The 26705-nt window shown below is 36.7% G+C and overlaps 1 protein-coding gene across 2 annotated transcripts in view; it reads right to left on the bottom strand.

The window, feature by feature from the left end:
* The window catches only part of LOC128662236 (lysophosphatidic acid receptor 2-like), a 91354-nt gene that overhangs the window by 1365 nt on the left and 63284 nt on the right, over nt 1–26705 (bottom strand). The gene's annotated exons all lie outside the window — the stretch shown is intronic.

Raw genomic sequence — 26705 nt, forward strand, 5'->3', positions numbered from 1 at the left:
GAAAGAAAGAATTAGAGAGAAAGAAAGAAAGAAAACGAATTTTGGGGTTAATATCTATTAATTTAGGAAATGCAAAAACATCTCATTTAAAAAGGGACACTAAACAGAAATAGTAAACTACATGATTATAAACCTTCATATATAAGAATAATTTTGCATTGGAAACCGCAGCTTTATTTTGTCAAATAAGTATAGTTTTATGTTTATTCTTGTCACCGATTTGCTGTCCCCCAGAACAAAAGAATCCTTGCTAACCAATCACAAACTAATATTCAGATATAGCACAAACTCTGTTTGCACATGTGCAGACTGAGATAGCCTGCCCGCTTGTATCAGTGGTTTAGCACTGATTCAACTTGGTTACTATTGCAAATAATGATTTGCCTATCATGCTTGTTGATGCAAAATTTATAATCCACCTTTTAAAAACATGTGACACCATAGAGGCTTAGAAAGGGAGGGAGGGAAAAGTAAACAAAAGCTTGCATAAATTGCCTTAAAGTATTAACCCAAGCCTCCCTGGAAGAAAGTGAAACAAACATTTTTTTTATGTATTTTACAACAAAAGGCTGCAAAAGAGATAATGAATGTAAATTGCAATAATTAATATTAGGTAGATTAGGGAGAGATACAATTAAATAATCCAGAGGACTTCAAAAAATGTCCATTGGATACAAAATACCCTCTGTAGGGAAACTGAGTGCAGACCCTTAAAAATATATATAAATTGCAATAATGTTTCATTTGAAATAATGAAACATTTTGGCCCAGATTACAAGTGGAGTGCGAAAGCGATATTAGCTCTCCACTGAGTAATACCAGCGCGTGCTAATGTGTGCTGGTATTACAAGTTTACAGCAATGGGAATGCGAGCTCGCATTTGCATTGCTAGGAAGCATTGCATTCGCGAGAGTGTGCTACGATAGGCTCCTATGGGAAACTCGTTCTCATGATGTTAGACACAGCATGAGAACCTCGCGCAGCGAAGGGGGTAAGTAGCACAGCGATGGCAGCAAATTGTAAATATATATGTATAGGACTATATAGATATATATTTATGTGTTAATATATGTATGTACACATATTAAACCATAAATATATATGTTAGGGATGCACCGATACCGATACTAGTATCGGTATCGGTACCGATACCAAGTATTTGCATGAGTACTTGTACTCGTGCAAATGCACCGATACTTAAACCGATACCTCCACTTCCTACCCATATGCTATCTTGTGGCGTTTTTTTCAAACTGCATGTTCCCATTTCATTTTAAACTGGAGTGGAGACTAAACTAAAAATTGTTTACTACTGTTCTGACAATAAAAATTGCTGTTATTTGTATTATTGTAGGAGAGATCACTGTACCTTGTTCAGACAAACCCCTGAAGTACTGGGCAGTTAATAAACAGATTTCCAGCTCTGGCTAAAATGGCCCAAAAATATCTTTCTGCCCCATGCAGTAGTGTGGAAAGTGAAAGACTGTTCAACTTAGAGTCGAACCTCCATACAAATGTCAGATTGATGTTATATAACAGCCCTACAACCCAATTGTATCACCCCTTTAAATGTAATATTTTATTGTAATATTTTTTATTTATAAACATGTTTAGTGAACTTTTTTATTATTTCATAATGTCTTTTGAATTACAGCCCTTTATAATTATAAAGAAGGAATCTTAAATAATTAATCTGTATTGTGCTTGGTAAACTGTCACATGACATTAAAAAAAAAGTATCGGTAATTGGTATCGGCGAGTATTTGAAAACAAGTATCGGTACTTGTACTCAGTCATAAAAAAATGGTATCGGTGCAACCCTAAATGTATATATATATATATATATTTACTGGGAATACAAAGTTCCCATAGACTGCAATGTAAAGGAACTTTTCACCCCATAGCCACCGATTTTAGCCCCCAAAAACTGCTAAGTGCAGTTTTCTTTTTTTTTTTTTTTTAAAAATGCTAAATTTAAAAAAGAAAACTAACACTTGATTTTGTGATAATTTGGGGCATTTATAAAATTTACCAGACATCTGATATCTGGTAATTTTTAAAAGCGCTAATTGCTACTGTGAACTCGAGGTAGCAATAACCAGCCACTTGTAATGGCTGGTTATTTATCGAGCTCCCGCAAACGAGCAAATTTGCGTGCGATAAATTAGCACTCCACTTGTAATCTTGCCCATTATGCGTTGTTGAAACGTCAAGTTTAATGGTCCTTTAAAAAAATTTTAGGAAGCAGAAATCAGGTTTATCTTTTAAAAGAAAACTGGAAAATGTTTTTACTGACATTGAACCCAGAGGCATAACTAGACCACATTGGACCCCAAGGCAAAGTCTATTGAGGAGATCCTAATTTCAACAGCACCCTTTCTGTCTGTTTGCAATAAGCAGAAGCTGTGCTGGCAATCATATACTAAAAAAGGACCTGTGTCTCTGTTACTGGGAGACATTTTCTCCCACTGTGGTTAATTTGTGTCAAAGGATCTGTGCAGTGTTCCTGTACAGCAACACTAGGGTGGCTATCATGGAAACCTTGTCACCACATTGTAAAGTCAAATCATTACCTTCCTTAAACTGTGAGCCCTGTTTAGCAGGGGGCATAAAGAGAGGCCAGGCATGATGCAGAGGAAGCCCTGTCCTCACCAGGCACTGTGTAGTGACAGAACCACTGATTGTAGATACAGATGGGCGCCCCTAGAAGTGTTGGTCGAGTCTCAGTTGAGAGACCTTTGAGACCCCTGTAGTTACGCCCCTGCATGACCCAACCAACATAAAAAGGGGTTTTAGGGTATAGTAAGTCCTGTCATGCATTTAAACCTCACATTTTAAACATGATAGAATGTTCTTCCCCCCCCCCCCCCCGATTATTTTGGTGTTAAAACTAGCCGTTAGTGCAATTGAGCCCTAAAAGGACCTTAAACGCAGTTTCTTTTTTGTAAAATGTGTGCTTTGTTCTACACTCCCCAATATTATTATTCCCTCTTTTGTATTTAATATATGAATATTTGTCTAGTCCTAAAATGTAATGAAATTGGCTGATTCTTTATTATTCCAACAATTGTTGGCTATAAAAAACGGTTTCTACTTATGTATGTATATTTATTGAGAATCTTATTAAAGGGACACTCAAGTCAAAACTTTTTATGATTCAGATAGAACATGCAGTTTTAAAACATTTTCCAATTTACTTCCATTCTAATATTTTGCAAAGTCTTTCTATATTCACACTTTCTGGTGAACAATATCCCACTGAACATTTGCACCAGCTCACAGGGTATATCCTGTGTGATTGGCTGATGCCTGTCACATGACACAGGGGGCTGGAAAATTGGAGAAAAAATTAAAATGTGTTTTTATTGATCATAGAGGGTGTAAGATACCAACTTTGAGTAATTTCCATGTTTAGCTCAATTACTCTGCTAGAGACTGATACTGTAGAAATAGTAGAAAAGATTTGAGACATAACCATTCCTGTTATGTCAATATTAAGCTTCTCACACCATCTTTCTATGTAGTATGGTACATAACTTTGTGGAGTTATCTGTACTAAGGAATAAGCTAAAGAAAGGGTCTTTGTAATAGATAGATAGAGATGTACATAAAAGGCAGTCATGGGTCTTAAAGGGACAGTATACACCAATTTTCATGTAACGGCATGTAGTAGACACTACTATAAAGAATAATATGCACAGATACTGATCTAAAAATCCAGTATAAAACCGTTTACAAACTTACTTAGAAGCTCCCAGTTTAGCTCTGTTGAAAAGGTTAGCTGAACACCCACTTAAAGTGCTTCTATAGCAAAAACAGCAGACACTCCCCCTCCCCTTCCTCTGTATATGAAAGACTCTTTACACAAACAGGAGCAAGCTGGAGTAGGCATACATCAGTATTCATCTAAAACTTTAGAGCTTGGTTAGGAGTCTGAAAATCAGTGCAATCTTATTACTTAAAAATAAGCAAAAATATACATTTAAAAAAAAACGAAAAAAAAAGCTGTATAGGCTATATAAATAGATCATCTACAAAACATTTATTCAAACTTTTTTGGCGCCAAAAATAACCGGAAATGACACACTCGCGTCACTAATGACGCAACCGTGTGAAAGGTCTCGGCGTCAAGTATGACGCCGGAAATGACGAAGTTGCGTCATAGACGTATCTTTCCGCGCCAAAAAATTCTCGCTCCAAGAATAATGCAATAAAGTTTAGCATTAGACACACTCGCGGGCCTAATACCGCCCGCAATTTGCAAGAAATAGTCAATTGAAAGAAAGACTAAACCCCAGGTAAGAAATACATTTCTTAAAAAAATGTTTATATTCCCCAAATATGAAACTGACAGTCTGCAGAAGGAAATACATGAACCTGACTCATGGCAAATATAAGTACAATACATATATTTAGAACTTTATATAAATGCATAAAGTGCCAAACCATAGCTGAGGTGTCTTAAGTAATAAAAAACATACTTACCAAAAGACACCCATCCACATATAGCAGATAGCCAAACCAGTACTAAAACAGTTATCAGTAGAGGTAATGGTAAATTGAGAGTATATCGTCGATCTGAAAAGGGAGGTAGGAGATGAATCTCTACGAACAATAACAGAGACCTATGAAATAGACCCCCGTTAGGGAAATCATCGTATTGAATAAGTGATACTCCCTTCACGTCCCTCTGACATTCGCTGTTCTCTGAGAGGAATCGGGCTTCAACAATGCTGAGAAGCGCATATCAACGTAGAAATCTTAGCACAAACTTACTTCACCACCTCCATAGGAGGCAAAGTTTGTAAAACTGAATTGTGGGTGTGGTGAGGGGTGTATTTATAGGCATTTTGAGGTTTGGGAAACTTTGCCCCTCCTGGTAGGATTGTATATCCCATACGTCACTAGCTCATGGACTCTTGCCAATTACATGAAAGAAATCTAGTGTATAATCTCCCTTTAACAGATTTTTCTGTATGTATGAATGACTTTGGTGTAAGATAAAGTAATTATTAAACATATCAAATCCATTGTCTACAAGCTCAACTGATGAAAAGAGTCTATTTTCTTTTCTTAGGTGATATATCTTCAAAGCTCGATGATTAAAGGGACATGAAACCCAATTTTTTATTTTATGATACAGATAGAGAACACAACATTTCAATTTACTTCTATTATCAAATTCTTTAGATATCCTTTGTTAAAGAAATAGCAATGCACATGGGTGAGCCAATCACGTGAGGCATCTATGCGCAACCAGCGATCAACAGCTACTGAGCCTATTTAGATAAGTTTTTCAACAAATGATACTAAGAGACTGAAGCAAATTAGATAATAGAAGTAAATTGGAAAGTTGTTTTAAAATGCATGTTCTTTCTAAATCATAAACGACATTTTTTTTATGTCCCTTTAACTTTTTTCTGTTTACCAATGGATTCTAATACCGGTATAAATTCCTCATTGTACGTTGTGTCAAAGCGGAAAATACTAACATACTGTCCCATACAGTAAATGTTTCCAAGATAATGGCATTTAATTTGATATTATGTGGCAACTTGGATGTTCTTTGCCAACAAAAGTGTGTCACCCCACAGATATCATGATCTAAAGCTACCCATGACTTGTGTTGAAAATTGATAAACCAGTCTATAATTCTTTGAATAAATACCGCTTGTCTGTATTCTAATAGGGTTGGTACACCTAACCCTCCTAAATTATGGGCATGCACAGAAGATTTTTGTTAATTTTTGCACATCTCCTATCCCATATAAAACCAAACAATTTATTTTGTAGTGTTAAGAGAAATCTAGGTGGGAGGGGAATATGGAGCACTTGAAGAAAGTATAATAATCGTATAAGGATGTTCATTTTGATGGAAATAATCTTCCATAGCCAAGAGATACTCTTCAATCTCTAAGCTGACAGATCTGCTATGAGCGTCTTCTAGAGGGTCACATAGCTAGAAATAAACCTCATGCATTGCGGGAGCTAAATAGATCCCCAAGTATTTCAAAAGCTTTGTTTGCAGACACAATAGGCAGATACTGCTAGATTGACTTATGCAACATTCTTCGCAATTAAGCAATTAAGAGCTAGTATTTCGGATTTAGATTTGTTGATAAGAAAATTAGAACCTTGGTGAAATCTATCCAGTTCTAATAGCAGAGAAGGTATGGAGGTTAGTGGCTCTGTTAAGAAGAAAAGGATAGAAGAAGTTTATGGGTGTTATTCTGAATTAAAATGCATTTAAAGGGACAGTCAACACCAGAATTTTTGTTGTTTTAAAAGATAGATAATCCTTTTATTACCCATTCTCTAGTTTTGCATAACCAACAAAGTTATATTAATACACTTTTTACCTCTGTGATTACCTTGTATCTAAGAACCTTCTGACAGCCCCCTGATCACATGACATTTTATTTATTATCTATTGACTTGCATTTTAGCCAATTAGTGCAGTGTCTGCCCCAATTCACAGGCGTGCTCACAATGTTATCTATATGGCTTACAGGAACTAGCTCTCCCCTGTTGTGAAAAGCAAATACAAAAACATGTGATTAGAGGCGGGCTTAGAAATTATCATATGAGCCTTCCTAGGTTTAGCTTTCAACTAAGAATACCAAAAGAACAAAGCAAAATTGGTGATAAAAGTAAATTGGAAAGATGTTTAAAATGTCATGCCTTATTTGAAACATGAAAGTTTTTTTTGGACTTGACTGTCCCTTTAAAGGGACATAAAACAAATTGGGATAGAGACAAAATATAATATGTATTTTAATTACTTTACCTGCAAATGTATACTGCAGTGCCTCACCATTAACCCTTTCTTTTACGTTTCTGAATTGTTCAGCTCTAACTCCCCCCACACATTTCCTTTAATGGCTGCATCTATACCTGTGTTCTAAAATAAGTTGTCTACCGCGTAGGAATGTGTCTACTACGTCCCTTCCGGTGACGTGAATCAGCTGCTTGAGGTTTGTGGCACTCACTGCGCATGCGCTAGAGGCCCAACCTCCTTAAAACAGCTGTTTAAGGCACAATAGGTGACTGAGCTGCATCTTCATAACCACAGGGGAGTGTATAGGGACTGCGAGGGCCCCTCACGCACATGACCCATAACGAATGCAGCACAGTGATTACTGCTGGTATACAGAGATAACAGATATTGCATTAGCTCATTCTGTTTTTATTAGTATCGGACTTGCGCAGTTTTATAAGTTTGATTTCTAGACTACTCTAAATTCAGCGATCTGTTTACAGCATTTAACGTGCAGCCAGCCTAATATAACAGTATGAGGGCGCCCACAACATACGCAGCATAGCTCAAACTAAACCTGCTAGAAATGATTTTTGTACATTTTATAAACCGTTTAATCTCCATGTTCCCATTTTATCCAGACTTACAACTGTTTAAAGGAGGGTGAGAGGCTCCACACGGGCCCTGTGATTATTAGCTAAGTATGCTGTGGGCACCCTCATACTGTTATATTAGGCTGGCTGCACGTTAAATGCTGTAAACAGATCGCTGAAGTTAGAGTAGTCTAGAGATCTGACTTATAAAAAATGTAAACTGTGCAAGTCAGATACTAATAAACACAGAATGAGCTAATGCAATATCTGTTATCTCTGTATACCAGCAGTAATCACATCTGGTTATGGGTCATGTGCGTGAGGGGCCCTCGCAGTCCCTATACACTCCCCTGTAGTTATGAAGATGCAGCTCAGTCACCTATTGTGCCTTAAACAGCTGTTTGGAGGATGTTGGGCCTCTAGCACATGCGCAGTGAGCGCCACAAACCTCCAGCAGCTGATTCACATCACCGGAAGTGACATAGGTCGCGCATTCCTATGGTAGAAAACTTATTTTAGAACACCTGCCTTGTTTTGGTAGAATGCTGAAGTGAACACTCATTATCTGATGGAGCATGCCTAGAAACAAATAAGCTGCTTGAAATACAATGCATGTGTTTCTGATGCTAAACACTGATAAGAGGGGGTGGATCAGACTTCTCCAGACAGCATTGCTATGAACTAATGTTGTTTATTTTTTAAAATGATTTTAAAATACTTCCCAGCAATTTTTAAACAATTTTTTAATGCAAACTATTTTAACTTAGCTAGCCGTTTTAGGATATGCACAGATCTCAACATGTTTATGGCACTTTAATGGAAGTTTGTGATTTAATAGTAGTAGGCAAGGCTTCTACTACGCACACAAAAAGAAACGGGGACAAGGGGCACCCCTGTCTGGTTCCATTTGAAATCTAGGAACAAAGCACATTTCTTACACAAAATGAAGTGTTTAATATATTCTTACTGCTCATTGGTTGATAAGCAGAACCTCCCATTAATGTATTGGTGGAGACATATACTGTAAGCATAAAAGGAAAAAAAAAATGTTTGTTTTGATCTATGTACATTAACTTCCCTTTAATTAACTTTTTAACTTTAACTTTTTACAGGTATGTAATCAGTATGTTTGCCCATCCCATAACCACATTTATTCAAGCATTTTGTGTAACTAACTTAGCATCTTTAATAATGAATAGGGGGTTAGAAAATGTAATTTCGTAATACTCCATTATGTTTCCAGCACCCAACAAAATATTACAGCTGCTGAGTAACACAATTACCTGCTAAATTAAATCTTCTATCAAAGAAACAAATTACAATAGTCATCCCTAAGCCAATGAATCACTAACCATTTACAGCGGATTACCTACATACAATATAATATTTGTTTGTTTCTCTAATGCAACATTGTGTGTGCACTGTGCATGTATATTAATGTTTATACAAATACAAATAAATATATACAGGTATGTATGTGTGTATATGTATCTGTGTGCATATGTAGGTATGTGTAGGTGTATATGTATCTGCGCATGTGTGTATATTTGTGTGTGCATATGTATCCATGCATGTGTATATGTATGTGTGCGTGTGTATGCATGCATGTGTATATGTATGTGTGCGTGTGTATGTATGCATGTGTATATGTACGCATGTGTATATGTACAGGTATGTGTGTGTGTGTATGTATGTATGTGTATATGTATGTGTGCGTGTGTATGTATGTATGTGTATATGTGCGTGTGTATGTATGTGTATATGTATGTGTGTGTGTTTGTATGCATGTGTATATATATATATATATATATATATATATGTGTGTGTGTGTGTGTGCGCGTGTATGTATGCATGTGTATATGTATGTATGCATGTGTATATGTATGTGTGCGTCTGTATGTATGCATGTGTATATGTATGTGTGTTTGTATGCATGTGTATGTGTGTGTGTGTGTGTGTATGTATGTGTGCGTGTTTATGTATGTATGTGTATATGTATGTGTGTGTGTATGTATGTGTATATGTATGTGTGTATGTATGTATGTATGTGTATATGTATGTGTGTGTATTTGTATGCATGTGTATATATGTGTGCGTGCATGTATGCATGTGTATTTGTATGCGAGCGTGTGTATGTATGCATTTGTATGTGTGTGTGTGTGTGTGTGTATGTAGGCATGTGTATATGTATGTGTGCATGCGTGTGGATGTATGCATGTGTATGTGTATATGTATGTACGTGTGTGTGTGTACATTTTACCCAAATATTATTTGATAACTGCACCATATATGTTTCTAAATTGCCTCAGCAGATAAGATAAGGGGCTTTTGAAAGGATAAAGGTTATACCTTTTTTTCTCCCCTTTTGTCTGTGGTATCCCTACCTATACTGAAAGTTTTTATACTTAAAAGGACAGTCTAGTCATACTTAAACTTATATGATTCAGATAGGGCGTGTAATATTAAACAACTTTACAATTTACTTTTATCATCAAATGTGCTTTGTTCTCATGGTATTCTTAGTTGAAAGTTAAACATAGGACGGCTCATATGCTAATTTCTAAGCCCTTGAAGGCCGCCTCTTATCTGCATTTGACAGTTTTTCTCACCTAGAGGGCGTTAGTTCATGTGTGCCATATAGATAACTTTGTGCTCACGCCTGTGGACTTACTTATGAGAAAGCAATGATTGGCTAAAATGCAAGTCTGTCAAAAGAACTGATATAAGGCAGTCTGCAGAGGCTTAGATACAAGGTTATCACATAGGTAAAAAGTACTGTGTTGGTTATGCAAAACTGGGGAATGGGTAATTTAAGGGATTATCTATCTTTTTTAACAATAAAAAAAACAAAAATACTGGAGTAGATTGTCCCTTTAAAGGGAAACTCAGTGGACTGTTCCTTTAAAGGGACACTTAGGTCAAATGAAATTCATGATTTAGATACAGCATGTAATTTTAAACAACTTTCCAATTTACTTCCATTAAAAAAAATTGCAGTCTTTATATATTTACACTTTTTGAGTCACCAGCTCCTACTGATCATGTGCAAGAATTCACAGAATATACATATATGCATTTCTGATTGGCTGATGGCTGTCACCTGGTACAGGGGGAGTAAGTGCTATTGCATTGTCTTGTTATAATGCATTTGTTGACTAAGCAAATCTACTGTATTCACTGGTCCAGCATAGGCTATAGAAAAGCTGTGTAATCATAGCCAGCAGAAGAAAATACACTGTAAAATATCTGTTTTTGCATTGTATTTATTTTTGATATCCAGGTGGAGATAATATTCAGAAAAATGTTGTAATTACATAAGGTTTACTGTCCCTTTAAACCGTTCGGTGGCACAGAGAGGGTTATCAATGACCACTGTCCGAATGTTCCGTGCGTGTAGAGCAATAAACTAAAACATCTGGATTTCGTGAGCTGTTCTGCAGCACCAGTAATTTATACTAAAATGTTTGCACAGCTGGAACCACTGAATAGAGTTGACAGGCCGTTTATAGAAGCGTGACTCACAGTGGTACGTGGAGCCTGTCCCTGCCACCCTTAGATGACACGCTGATAGTCACAAGAGAGGATTTTAATAAAATAGGCACAAACAGCTGTATGTACATTTTACAGACATTTATCTATCTCTGCACTATTCAACCACTATTACATTTTTTTGGGACCTACATTTAGGACACATAGTTACTGAACTAGGAATAAAAAATGTCTAAACAGAAAAAAAAAATCTTTTACCTTAATTGTTGTTTGTATTTTCATTTTAAGGTCACACCAGAGTCCATCATCCAATTAAAAGTCAACACTGCAATAAAACTGAGTCATCAAAACCAACATTAAAGGGACACTGAACCCAAATTTTTTCTGAAAAAGAAGGCATCTAAGCTGCTTTTTTGGTTTAGTACTCTGGACAGCACTTTTTTATTGGTGGATGCATTTATCCACCAATCAGCAAGAATAAACCAGGTTATTCACCAAAAATGGGCCGGCATCAAAACTTACATTCTTGCATTTCAAATAAAGATACCAAGAGAATGAAGAAAATTTGATAATAGGAGTGAATTAGAAAGTTGCTTAAAATTGCATGCTCTATATGAATCACGAAAGAATTTTTTTTGGGTTCAGTGTCCCTTTAAATGTACACAGAAAAGCTGTGATTGGTTGCACCCAGCAGCTATGAACTCATACTAATATGAATTAAAGGGACATAAAAGTGCTAAGAAAAAATGCGCAAAAATCTTAACTTGAGTTTTCGCGTGAGTGTGCATGTATTCCCCCATAGAAATCAATGGAGAAAAAATGCAAATAAAATCTAACACCCGAGATCGCACAAACATCCTCACATTTTCGCATTCCCCATAGTAGTTAAAAGGACATTATACACCAAGGATCCATTAGAGCGTTTGGGCGCTCTTATTTTAATAGCCAGATACAGACTCAAAATGAATATGCTCTCTCCATAAATATTGCTAGTGTTGAAATAGCTAAAATTGTTGTAGGGTCTGGGTTTTGCAAGACTCACAATTTATTCAACCACAATTTTTTTGTCAGTACTTAATATATTTAGCGTTAACAAGCCTAAATATACTGCCAGACTCAGTATTTATAATATCGCTAGTGCTAAATGTACAGAACGGTCTGGGTTTTGCCAGACCTAGCATTTATTTAACTGAATATCGCCAATGCTGAATACATTGCACAGTCTGGAGTAGGCTAGATCAAGTATTTACTGCAACACACGTTGATTGTATACTATTGATACCTTTACTAACTTTCGCTAATTAACACAATAGAACAATGGCACTGATTCTTTAGGAAACCAACGGTACTCAAAGGGGACTATTGAATCTCACTTAAAATATCACAAAATGAGTTAAAACTGGGTGTTCGTTTAACTTCAATAATCGCTTGAGTTTAATAATGTCTGGGTAGTACTGGACCTACAGTAACATACATAAGACAGTGACTTGCTTTATTATCTTACAGTTTAATTCTAATTATCAAGGATAGCAGAACTGAATGTACAGGTTCTCGAGTGAATCTATATATTAAAGTTGACAAGGGATGTAAAATTGATCTCAAGCACATTACATATCAAGATTGACTGTTAAAGTGTTCACTTATACGATCTATAAAACACAACAGACTACTGTCTCAAGACGAGATTATAGGACTTTATTTAAGTCCATTACAATAGTGGAATTTCAACTTTACTCATAGCAAGATTTATATCTTGCCGCTATAGCGGTTTAAACCTAGTATAGTGAGGTTCATACTTTACCATACCAAAGTTGTTATTTAAAGTATATTTCCCTAAGAGAGGAAAGTTCGAACCAATATTCTAATTACAGTTCTTTTTGAAGCAACACGCTAATTATTGATACTTTGTGTTTCTCACTACAAAAGTATCTATTTGTAATTAATGTACTAGTCAGTAATGGTATTCTTTTTCACATGTGATTAACCCAAGAAATGTATATCAGATCAAGCGCATTACTTACAATATAAGGAACATATTGAACTACATGTGTTGAAGCATGACATACATTACATATCTGGATCATATAATTTATAATATTGTATTGTAATCCAAGTTGCTCTGAATCCACAGCAAGAGGACGATAGAGATCTATAATTGTGACAGTCTAACCAAACCAGACATATGATATAATATGCAAACTGTTTATCATTGGGTTAATTAATGATCATAGACTTACAATTTCTCGGGGATTGAGAGATTATCCAGTCCCAGGTAGATTTGATTGCAAGCGCCATATCTATATTTATGGTATAAATTTGGTGTTTTGAAGTATACAGTGCCAGACCACTTACACAGAGAAATTCATACTAGCGTATGCATATGATGCAAGTGGATTAAACGTATCTATCCACCACACTTCACAGAGCTGAATATTTATATATTTTCTGAGGGGGAGTGTGACTCTAACAAAATTGAGGCCCTACAAGATTAACACGAGGCCCCTCTAGACTTCTTCACACAGTCTGAAGTTGCTAGTGTGTGGATTCTTTTAATTTGTGTGTTGCCCTTATTTTAAAGGTTTATTAATAAAAGTCATATTTTAACCTTTCCTTTTTTTGGAATTATACCGCCCATAGTCAAGGCCCAGAGTGCTTACTGTGCATACTTTTTGTGGGGAATCTTTGATTTCTCTGGCTGCCCCACTTTGTGAAGTTGATTAGGAATAAAAAAAATGTCTAAACAGAAAAAAATTCTTTTAAGTTAATTGTTGCTTGCATTTTCATTTTAAGGTCACACCAGAGTCCATCATCCAATTAAAAGTCATCACTGTAATAAAACTGAGTCACCAAAACCAACATTAAATGTACACAGAAAAGCTGTGATTGGTTGCACCCAGCAGCTATGAGCTCATACTAATATGAATTAAAGGGACATAAAAGTGCTAAGCAAAATTATCTAATTCCTTTAACCCCTTCAGAGTTAAAGGGGCAGTATACTGTAAAATAGTTTTCTGCTTAATTATGTTTTTCAATTACTTGTACCAGTTGCAGAGCATACCATGGCCTCTATTTAACAAGGTCTGGCGGACCTGATCCGACAGTGCGGATCAGGTCCGTCAGACCTCGCTGAATACGAAGAGCAATACGCTCTCCATATTCAGCATTGCACCAGCAGCTCACAAGAGCTGCTGGTGCAACGCCGCCCCCTGCAGAATCACGGCCAATCGGCCACCAGCAGGGGGGTGTCAATCAAGCCGATCATACTGGATCGGGTTGAATTGCGGCGATGTCTGTCCGCCTGCTCAGAGCAGGCGGACAGGTTATGGAGCAGCGGTCTTTAGACCGCTGCTTCATAACTGGTGTTTCTGGCTCGCCAGAAACACGGGGCATCAAGCTCCATTCGGAGCTTGAAAGATAGGCCCCCATGTATAAAAAAGTGTTCCATTTTGTTTATTGTTGTATATGAAACAGCTGCTTTTGTTCTTTGAAAACACCACCCATTAAAATAGGTTTTTATTGCAGGGAAATCTGATCTCTTTATTTTATAGCTTCTGCGCACACACACTTGCTTCTGTATATTATCTCTGTATGTTTACCAAAGACCAATACTTAGGGCCTGATCATCTAATACTTTCTACTCTGGCAATATGATCTAATACACCTCATCAGTTCTGCCAGGTCCTTCAAAGGGCTAGATTACAAGTGGCGCAGTATTTTTTTTCCCGTGATCGTGAAAACTTTGCTAGAGTTAAGCTTTTTGCACTAGTGGTGTTGTGTTCCTATTACAGGTTACAAAAAAAACTTATTTTTCACAAGCGTTAACTCGAGTAGCGCAAAAATCTAAACTTGAATTTTGGCGTGAGCATGCATGTATCCCCCAATAGAAATCAATGGAGAAAAAAAAGTGCAAATAAAATCTAACACCCGAGATCGCACAAACATTCTCACATTTTCACATTCCCCATAGTAGTTAAAGGGACATACAACTGTGTGTAATAGACACTACTATAAAGAAGAATATGCACAGATACTGATCTAAAAATCCTGTATGAAACCTTTTAAAAACTCACTTAGAAGCTCCAAGTTTAGCACTGTTGATGAGATTAGCTGGAACACCCAGTGAATGGGGCTGGGTGCCGATACCCCCCCCACCCCTACCCTGCATATGAAAAGACAGATTAGACAAACAGGAGCCAGCAGTGGTCTGTAAACGCACATAAAAATCTGACACTTTGGAGCATGGTTAGGAGTCTGAAAACCAGCACAATGTTATTAAAAAAAAAACTCCCAGACATATATAAATGGATCATCTAGAAAACATTTATGCAAAGAAAAATCTAGTATATAATGTCCCTTTAATGGAGTAAAAAAAAAGTGGAATATACCCAACACTCATCACACAAACAACATAGCATATTTGCATTAGCAAATATGAAATATTTACAGTAAATACATAGTTAAAATCTTTATTAAATATGAATATGGAAAAAAAAAATATTTTATCATGTTTTCATCTACTTAATGGCAAAGGGCTCTAATGCACTGTCTATATGTGTATACATATATATTTATGTGTTTATATGTTTATATATAACTGTAAATACATATACACACACATAAATACATTAATATATATGTACAAGTGACCCTCGGCCTATGCTGGTTCAATTTGCGCCGTTTCAGAATAACAACCTTTTTCTTCAGTCATGTGACTGCTATTGAAAAGCATTGAAAAGCAGTGCACTAATTAAAATAGCCAGTAGGTGGAGTTGTCCGCTTATGTTGCAGCAAAGTTATGTAAGCTTAGCAGACTGAAATTAATCTGTGTAAACAGAAATTAGCTATCGAGCAGCTTTCAAAGGAACAAGATCTAGCAGGCACTTCCCTATTATTTTCCTGTCCAGCTGCTTGAGGTGGGGGAGCCTAACTGCTTAATCAGTCCAGATTGAAATGCATAGAATAGGACCCAATATTATCTAACATGCTAACAATGTAGAGAACTGTTTGCAGAAAAATGCAAGTAAAAAAATGTTTTTGTTCATTAAACTTTGTTTGATGATACAGTCTGTTGTGTGATTATTTAATTAGGTTTATAATGCTGTTTAGCATTTAAAGTCTTCATTTCAAAGCTTTAAAAATAATGTATTAGGTGTTACTTATGACAATTTTGAGAGGGGCCTGGAACCTAACTCCCTCACTTCCCATTGACTTACATTATAAACTGGGTTTCAATTTACAACGTTTTCGATTTGCAACCATTCCTTCTGAAACCTAACCCCGGCGTAAACTGAGGGCTACCTGTACACATATATAGAAATCTATATACAGTACATACAAAAACATCTTTAGTAATGTATATGTGTGTCTCAATGTTAAAGCCATTTGCCTGCCTTTTTTTTCTAAGTAACACCCGAGATATCCTCTTTGAGCCCTTGTAACTTTTTTGTGCAATATTTTTGTAATGTTTTTTTAAAGCACCACTCAATGCAGTAATTTAATAGTTAACAAGTGCATAATAGAAAGACAATGATTTATTGCCTACTATGAATTTCAAATAAGCAGTAGATTTTTTTCTGTCAAATTTATTTTTTCTCCCATTGTCTGGCCCCCTGTATCATGTGACAGACATCAGCCAATCACAGACTAGTATGCGTATACCCTGTGAGCTTGTGCACATGCTCAGTAGGATGGTGTTCTCCAGAAAGTTTGTATATAACAAGATTGTGCAAAATTTGATAATGGAACTAAATTGGAAAGTGTCTTAAAACTGCTGCTTTATCTGAATCATAAAGGTTTATTTTGACTTGGGTGTCAATTTTCATGTGAAAGTGCCTGTTTTTTAAAAAAAAAAACGATTAAAAACAAGGGCACTTTCATTCATGAAAATTGACATTTCAGCCGTTTTCTTAAAATATACTTACCTTTTCTTCTTGAAGAATGCTTTACCAGCCCGTCGCAAGCCTCTTCAAATGTCAGCAATGATGATTCCGGCATCCTCCAATCACGGCTTCCCGCCCAGGGGGGAAACATTGCCTAAGGCAATGCCGTGATTGGAGGAAGTCGGCTCCGTCATTTCTGGGTAAGTAAACCAGGAAGAAGCAGGTGGGGCATCGTTTCAGAACGGCGATCCGGCGTTTCAGAAGAACAAGGTAAGTATTTTTAAAATAAGGTGCAATGTCAATTTTCATGAATGAAAGTGCCCCTGTTTTTAATAGTTTTTTAAAAACCGGGCACTTTCCCATGAAAATTGACCTTCACTTTAAGTGTTTTGTTCAACTTTTTTGTTTTGGAAAACAGTCAACCACAGCTCTGAGATTGTGGTAAGGATTTAAGTGTAAAGGGTGATTTTGCTCCACTTGTAATATCAGCGCAATGAAAAAGGCTTGCGAAAACACGATATAGTTTCCGCAAAACCGTTTGTTTCTCACTTGTAATCTAGCCCAAAGACTTTTTTTCTTCAGAATTGCTTATCTCTCTATGCTAAACTCTGGATGTGAAGGAGAGACACCTACATTGCAAAATAATGCTCAAAACCCCCCCAAAAGATTTGGCGAGATGCTAGCGAGTTTTTCATCATTAGGCCCTTAGAGAGAACAATTAAAGGGACAGTACACTGTAAAATTGTTTTTATATTAATGTATTTTCAATGAATTGTTATACCAGCTGCAGAGTATAAAATTCATGAGAAATTGCATTTTTCAGTATATTTGTATATATGAAGTAGCTGGTTTTGTGCTTTTAAACCACAGCCTATTACAATGGGTTGAGCTTCAGCTAATATCAGATCTCATTATGTTATCACTTTGTGTACACACACTTGCTTCCTTATTTTATATTTGTCTAGAAAACCAAAGCTCAATATTTAGAGAGAACAGTGGAAAATTATAATTTTATTACTTAACTATCCTGCACCCCACTGAGAGTGTAATCTCTTCTGCTGGCTGTGTTTACATAGGCTATTCAATAGAATATACTCCAGTATAGAAACTTCCAGTATAGGTTTGAATACCACAAGCTAAATCAGCTATTCCAAATGCCAAAAAAGGGGTAAAGGAGCTACTTGTAAACAATTTAAAACACTCCAGCAGGTAAAATGATAATTGGGAACAATTTAAAGGGGGAGACATTTTTTGGGTGAACTGTCCCTTTAACATTTTATCTCTCCTAACCCCCACTGGGAGTGTAATTTGATCAGATGGCTGTTTCTCTACAGCTTCTCTATAGCCAATACTGTCGTAAAGGGACAGTCTATACCAAAATTGTTATTGTTTAAAAAGATAGATAACGCCTTTACCTAAAATGTTCCAGATATTTTTTTCTATTGTACTGCTGCTTGCAGGAAGCTTTGTGTATAACCCCAACAAAGAAGTTACAGGGATAGAAATGTAACATAGCAACATATTAGATGAGGTTAAAGACGTCCATCAACCTATGCATATCTATGCATATCTTAAACACAAGCAATCATATCCCTGAATTCCATTTCTATCCAGAAATGTATCTGAACCATTTTTAAATGTATCTAAGGTATTGGCATTTTCTACCTCCTCAGGTAATGAGTTCCACAATTTGATTGCTCTTACAGTTAAAAAATATTTACGTTGCAGGAGATTAAAGGACCAGTAAATACAGTAGATTGGCATAATCAATAAATGCATGATAACAAGACAATGCAATAGCACTTAGGGGCCGATTTATCAATGTCTGTCCAACATGATACGTTGTATTGTGTCATGTCCGACAGACATCGCTGAATGCCGACAGCATATGCTGTCAGCATTTAACATTGCACAAGCAGTTCACCAGAACTGCTTGCGCAATGCCGCCCCCTGCAGATTGGCCGCTAGCAGGGGGTGTCAATCAACCAGATCGTATAGGATCAAGTGGATCGCAGACCGTAGTCTCAGAGGCAGCGGATCAGTTATGGAAGGCTTACGTGGAAACAGGGGGATCAAGCTCCATTTGGAGCTTGATAATTCGGCCCCTTAGTCTCAACTTCAAATGAGTAGTAGATTTTTTTCTGACACAATTCAAAGTTATGTCTATTTCCACTCCTCCTGTATCATGTGACAGCCACCAGCCAATCCCAAAAGCATATATGTATATTCTGTGAATTCTTGCACATGCTCAGTAGGAGCTGGTGACTCAAAAAGTGTAAATATAAAAAGACTGTGCACATTTTGTTTATGGAAGTAAATTGGAAAGTTGTTTAAAATTGCGCACTCTATCTGAATCATGAAAGTTTAATTTTGACTTGTGTGTCCTTTTAAATCTCCTTTCCTCCAGCCTTAATTTGTTACCTCTTGTCACAAACAATTGTCTTGAAAAAAACAGAACTTCTGCCATCTCTGTATATGGGCCTTGGATATATTTATATAAAGTAATCTTGTCACCTATTAAAGAGACAGTCTACCATAGAATTGTTTTTGTTTTAAAAGATAGATAATCCATTTATTACCCATTCCCCAGTTTTGCATAACCAACACAGTTTTATTAATACGCTTTTTACCTCTGTGATTACCTTGTAACTAGGAACCTTCTTCCGGCCCCCTGATCACATGACTGTGACTGTTTATTATCTATTGTCTTAAATTTAGCATTGTATTGTGCTAAATCTTAAATAACTTTCTGTGCCTGAACACAGTGTTATCTATATAGCCCACATGTACTTTCTGTCTCTTTGTGTTGAAGAGAGATTTAAAAAGCATGTGATAAGAGGCAGCCCTCAAAGGCTTAGATATTAGCATATGAGCCTACCTATGTTTAGTGTAAACTAAGAATACCAAGAGATAAAAGCAAATTTGATGATAAAATAAATTGAAAAGTTGATTAAAATAAAAGTCTTATCTGAATAATGAAAGTTTAATTTATACTAGACTGTCCCTTTAAGTGCATTTTTTTTTCTAGAGAAAACAGACCCAGTTTGGCTAACCTCTCCTCATAGCTTAAATTATCCATTCCCCTTATTAGCTTTGTGGCCCTTCTCTGAACTTCTTCCAAGTCTGCAATGTCTTTTTATGAGATCGGTCCCAGAATTGCATTCCAGGGATTTATATAGTGACAGAATTATACTTTCCTCCCTTGCATCAATGCCTCTTTAATCCATGCTAGTATCTTATTAGCCTTAGAAGTCGCTGCCCTGCATTGTGCATACATATTTAGCTTGTTTTCTATTACTACTCCCAAATCCCTTTCCTCCTATGTTTGGCTAAATCTTGTCCCATTAAAAAAAATAGGTTGCCTGATTATTTTTATTTCCAAAATGTAGAACCTTGAATTTTCCAGTATTAAATCTCATTATCCATTTACCTGCCCATTCTTCTAAATTTTGTAAATCCCACTGTAAAGCAATGCCATCCTGCCCTGACCTAATTCCTTACACAACTTTGTATCATCTGCAAAAATAGTGATGTTGCTATTTAATCCTTGAGTTTACTACTTCTCCTTGCTCCCTGTCTTTTATCCATGAGCTAACATTTTCAGCTATTCCCAGTCCCTTAAAGGGACCGTCTACACCTTTAATCATCTTAAAGTCTTGCATTAGATTAAGCTGCAAATAGCCTCCTGCACCCTTTCTATATCATGCAGCAGGAACAGTAAAAAAGGTATTTTAAAATGAATATTGTTTCTAGACACTTTGAAATGACTGCCAAGCTCCGTCCACTGATGACATCACGATCTGGGATGCATTAAAGGCTTCACTATTTACAAAACTCACTAATTTGATTCAAGAGACTGTCAATGCTATTCAGCAGTGTGTATTGATGCATCTGAATCATAAAATAAACATTTTGAATTTCATATCCCTTTAACTCCATGTTGAGCTTCAGACCAATAGTACTTTCCTGATTCAGAGATGGGTGGACTGTGAGACCAGCCAGGGCCCCAGGCAAAAATAAGGGAAGGGCTCCCACTGTCTAACAAACAAATAACCTCCCAAAAATGTATGCTAATGGACATGTCCGCCTCCCTGCCTTGCCCCCACCAGGATCCCAACCTCCATGGACAGGGCCCCCAACTTCTAGGGCCCGACCCCACACTCCATGGTCCCCCCCAGAGACAGCCCCCAGAGCCCCTCCACCCACCATCTAGGGCCAAACCCCACACTCTAGGGCCTTCAGAGCAACAGACTCCCCCAACCAGGCATAATGTCCCCATTCCAGGGCCAGGGCCCACACTCCAGGTCCTATTTATACAACTGCTTAGTCCACCCCTGTCTGGAGCTGACTTAAATTATGTGTTAAACACATAGATAGGGCTACATTTAGAAAGCTTTGCATCCTTGGAGTGCTAGCAATAAATAAGAGTGCTGCTTCTTAAAGGGACAGCGTACTGAAAACTGTTCACCCCTTTAATGTTTTTCCAATGATCCATTTTACCTGCTGGAGTATATTAAATTGTTTTCAAATAGCTCATTGACTTTTATTTTGTAATTAAATATAGCTACTTTTGCCTGTTGTATCCCCAGATGTGCTAACAAATTCAGTATAGCAGTATTGGCTATAGAAGAGCTATATAAACTAGGAGCTGCAGATGAAATCACACTCCCTGTGGGGTTGGGAGAGATAGGTACTAAATTGTTAATTTTCAATGACTCTAAGTATTGGGTGTTGTGTATACTGACATAAATAAGATAAGGAGGCATTTGTGTATAATAGAGAAAGATAAGGATGACTGCTCATACTGCAAGTTCAGCTAATTTTAATGGATTGTGGTATCAACAACACTATTTCCTATACAAAAAACAACCAATTCCTTTTACATTTTATATACTGCAGTTGGTATAACAGGTAAGGTTTACACATTAAGGGGAAATCAAGTGTACATTAACCTCCCTGCCACCCCTGTGTGATTGATAACCCTTTATCTTGTGTGATTAGTTTCACAAGAGAAGTGGACAGGGCAGCAGATGCTTCCCGTGAACTCAGAATGACAGGTTCTCTGTTCGGAGACATTGTCCTCCAGCAAATTAACAAATTAGGGCAATAGTTCTGTTTAGTTAACCATGTAAAAATAACAATAATATGCACCTTAATGTTCCTTTAAGGATTTTTTTTTCAGTTTTAAATAAATAATTACACTATGTAGCAGAGTAGATTTGAACAATAGGTTCTGTTTACAAAAAATGCTGAAGAGACACAAGTTTTCTTGAATGATGATTAAACTTTTCCCTCTGCCACATTCTTGTGTTATCAGAATAGATTGTGCTGAAGCCCTCCTTTCTGTGGTCTGGGGAACTTGAACTGGAGCACACAATAGCCTGATACATAGCAGCTGTGAATGTGTGAATTATTTATTTTCTATTTACAGCTGTCTTTTATCTGCGTTGTTACTACGTATCTCCTGCTTCCCTGATACTTTCTAAATGTCCTATTGTTTTACCTCATTCATCAGCTGTGTTGCGGAGGATACAAAAACGAATAAATACATAAAAATATAACATGTATATATTTATAAATAATTGTTCCTTTGTTATAAAAGAAAAAAAACATTTATTTGAATAAGGATGTGCATCGTTGTCCACCTACAGATTTGTACTTATCAGCCTAGGAGCAACTGAGACTTGACTATGTAAGTTGCACACAAACACGTTTTGCCCAGCTTCAATAGATATGTAAAAAGATTTAACTAAAGATGTTTAACTGCACCTTCTTTGTCCGCAGAAGATATTTTTTTGTTTCTCTTTTTCAGATTCATTTAAAAGAAATCTGTGGTAATAAGGGGTCGATTTATCAAGCTGCGGCAGACAGGGGCGATGCCAGAATTCAGTATTGCACGCGAGTGCTATTTTGCGCTCGTATGTAATCCCGCCCCCTGCCCACACACAGCCAATTACGCGTGGGCAGGAGCTGTCAATCTCCTCGATCGGACGAGACTGGGGAGATTGAAATTCACCACCTAAGAGGTGGTGAAAGGTTAGGGAAGCAGCGGTCTGATGAGCGCTGCTTGTTAAATACGGACTGCTGGTTCTTTTGTGAGAACCTGCAGTCGTAGGGGGGCGAAGCCTGCTGAAGGCTTTGGTAAATCGACCCTTTAGGGTTTTTCACCTCGCCCATGTTTTCCTGGGCACTTATGAGTTACACATGCTGCAGGGTAAGCAGGGAGGAACATGTATTGTGCCTCTGGACATCACATAAATAATTGTCCGGGAAAACATGGCTGAGGTGGCAATTCTAGCGGTACTATAATTCCATCTCAGGGTTCCTTATTTGATTATTTTATACATCCAACATTTTCTCTACCCTTGCCAAATTTTCTAAATAAACCTAGGAACCAATTTATATTCACATTACATATATATCTATATCTATAGAAAGATAGATAGAACAGTCCATTTAGAGTGTACTCACTCAAACATAATGCATGCACCGGGGTGCAAAAAAACGTGCAAAAGGAGGATACCACAGGAGGATAGACACAGCAGTCATGGTTTTTTTCAAATAAAACTTCACCTTTATTAGGGATGATTAAAACATCATAGTTCCAAATGTTTGGTGCCAAGTGTGACACCTTTGTCAATGGTTAGAATCAATATAGCAGTGTTTTAATCATCCCTAATATATATACACACATATACACAGTACTGTGCAAAAGTATTAGGCCACCATTAGATTTGTTGTTTTAGCAATGGTATAATGATCATATACAATTATTTATTAGTCTCTTTATTAGAATACAACCAGAAAATACAGGATATTTGTATGCAGCATTAAAAACAGAAATGAATCAGAAAAAAAGCTTCTATAGGCTAAAGTGGCAGGTATTAAGTGTGACCTCCCCTTACACTTGAGCAATAGCAGGAACCTGGCTCTCGTAAACCTAAATGGAATGGAACCCTAAACAATGTCACCTGTATTTGTCCTACTATCTCATGTCAAAATGACTGCTGTGAAAAAAGTATATTACATCAGGTTTGTGCAAGACATGCTTGAGCATTACATACACATGTGGTATGAGTTTAATTCATTGGAAGCTTGATATTACGACCAATTTTCAATCACATAATAAAATTCAAAATACCAAAGATCACAGAATTCGACAGACATACTTTTGCATTAACAAGGACACTCTCAAAAGGAAATCAGCAAACAAAATGGATACTCAATATGTATTCAAACTGTTATAAAGAAATTTAAAGAATCAGGAGAGGTCAAATACAAAAAAAAAGGACGTAAAGCCAAGAAAACTTTCAAAATGTGATGAGAAGTTTCTCAGAGTTTCTTTTTTGAGAGACCGGAAGAAGTCCAGCAAGGACCTGGTTCAGCATCTGGAAACTTCATCGAGATGCCAAGTTGACCCTTCTACAGTCCGAAGAAGCTTGATCAGGAATGGTCTTTGTGGAAGGGCAGCGGTCATGAAACCACTTTTTTGGAAGGGGATCAGGGAGAAAAGACTAAGATATGCTAAAGCTCACAAAGATTGGAATGAAGATCAGTGGAAAAGAGTATTATGAAGTGACAAATTCAAGTTTGAAATTTTTGGGTCCAATTGTCGACAATATGTGAGAAGAAGAGTTGGAGAGAGATGAAAGAATGAGTGCTTGTGGCCTTCAGTGAAACATGATGGAGGGTCTGTCCCTGTCATGAATCCTGAAAAGTACAGCCAGGTTTTAGATCATCATGCCATTCCTTTTGGAAAGCGCCTGATTAGGAATGTTTTTTTATTTTTCAGAATAATAATGATACCAAGCACACTACTAATGCAATGAAATTATATTTGGAGAGAAAAACAGCTGATAAAACACTGACAGTCATGGATTGGCCTCCAGAGTCCAGACCTGAATATTATAGAGGCAATATGGGATCATCTGTACAGAGAAAGAAAGAAAAGACAACCTAAATCTAAAGAAGAACTCTGGGAAGTGCTGAAAGAAGCCTGGTCTCCCCAAAAGAGGGTGCCGAATGCCAAGGGAGGTCAAACTAAATACTGACTTTTCCCTGAAGAATCCATTTTGCTCTGAAAATTGTGTTTTGTTTAAATTTTGTGTACATAGTTCCTGTATTTTTTGTTTGTATCTTAATAAAGAGGCCAAAAAATAAATATGGATGGTCATTAAAACTTTGCTAAAACAACAAATCTAATGGTGGCCTAAGACTTTTGCACACATACATACACACATATATATATATATATATATATATATAGAGAGAGAGAGAGAGAAAATGATGCACTCGCAGGACTTTCACAAAAACCTTTTAATGTAGGAACGTTTTCGGGGTTCACAACCCCTTCATCAGGGGTTGTGAAGCTGATGAAGGGGTTGTGAACCCCGAAAACGTTCCTACATTAAAAGGTTTTTGTGAAAGTCCTGCGAGTGCATCATTTTCTCTATATATGCACTTTATTTTTGCACCCAGGCTGTTAACCATTGGAGGGCTGAGCTGGAAATTGTCTTGTATATATATATATATATATATATATATATATATATATATATATATATATAATAGAGAAAATAACTCATTGCGTAGCTCATTAACAAATCTAGACAAGCCAGAAGGCTTGTTTTTCCCACAGACAACCTCTGGAAAACATTATTTACAATGCAGCAAAGGATTCTGGGTAAGAGATGCAAATTAGGTTCACAATGACACACCTTTTTACTTCAGCCTGCTTTTCAGCAGATTCCCTTAACGCCAAGTATAGCTAGGAATCTGCTGAAAAGCAGGCTGAAGTAAAAAGGTGTGTCATTGTGAACCTAATTTGCATCTCTTACCCAGACTCCTTTGCTGCATTGTAAATAATGTATTCCAGATGTTGTCTGTGGGAAAAACAAGCCTTCTGGCTTGTCTAGATTTGTTAACGAGCTACACAATGGGTTATTTTTTCTATTTTATGCGTAGTGGAGGATTTTAAACTCACTTTTTACCTCCCCCTAATTTAAAATGTTGTTTTTTATATATATATATATATATATATATATATATATATAAATATAAATCACATGCGCACACGCACATATATAAATATATCCATATCAAGTTTCTTATATATAATTTCACCACAGATTGTACTTAACAAATATCCTAATGACCAAAGAAATTTCAGATACTAATATCCAGGTAAGGGAGCTCCAGAGCTAATAAAATCACTTAAGGACCAGTAAACACAGTAGATTTGCATAATTAACAACTGCATGATAACAAGACAATGCCATAGCACTTAGTCTGAACTTCACATGAGTAGTAGATTTTTTTTCTAACAAATTTCAAAGTTATGTATATTTCCACTCCCACTGCATCATGTGACAGCCATCAGCCAATCACAAATGCATATACGTATATGCTGTGAGTTCTTGCACATGTTCAGTAGGAGCTGGTGACTCAAAAAGCGTAAATATAAAAGATTTTTTTTTTTTAATTAAAGTAAATTGGAAAGTTGTTTAAAATGACATGCTGTATCTGAATCATGAAAATTTTATTTGACCTGAGTGTCCCTTTAAACCATCGATTGTAAAATTGCTTATACCCATACTGCCATACACACTGTCACAGCACGCATCTGGTTAATATGTCATTTGGAAGACTCTCAGATGATTGTCTTACTCTTCACTATAGTAGTCATCTTTCAGTGCACTCTTGCCCAAGTCCCATGCAACCTGCCCTTCAACCACTAGTGCAAATGTTGTGCTGCGCATTTAAACACAGGTGAACGCAGGGATAGACATTACAAGACAGGTTACAGACTAACTCATTTAATTGCCGCCTGCACTATTAGCACTAGTGCATTTAACAGGGTGGTGAGTGGAGAAGAAAAATAAAATATGCCCACCCCTGGATTATCCTTCCCCACCTGGAGTACAAACGTCGATTTTTCCCATTTTAATCCTACTAAATATAGCTCTGTTTTAGAAGAAGCATGGTATT

Source organism: Bombina bombina, chromosome 6 (assembly GCF_027579735.1).
Source record: "Bombina bombina isolate aBomBom1 chromosome 6, aBomBom1.pri, whole genome shotgun sequence".
Classification (NCBI taxonomy): domain Eukaryota; kingdom Metazoa; phylum Chordata; class Amphibia; order Anura; family Bombinatoridae; genus Bombina; species Bombina bombina.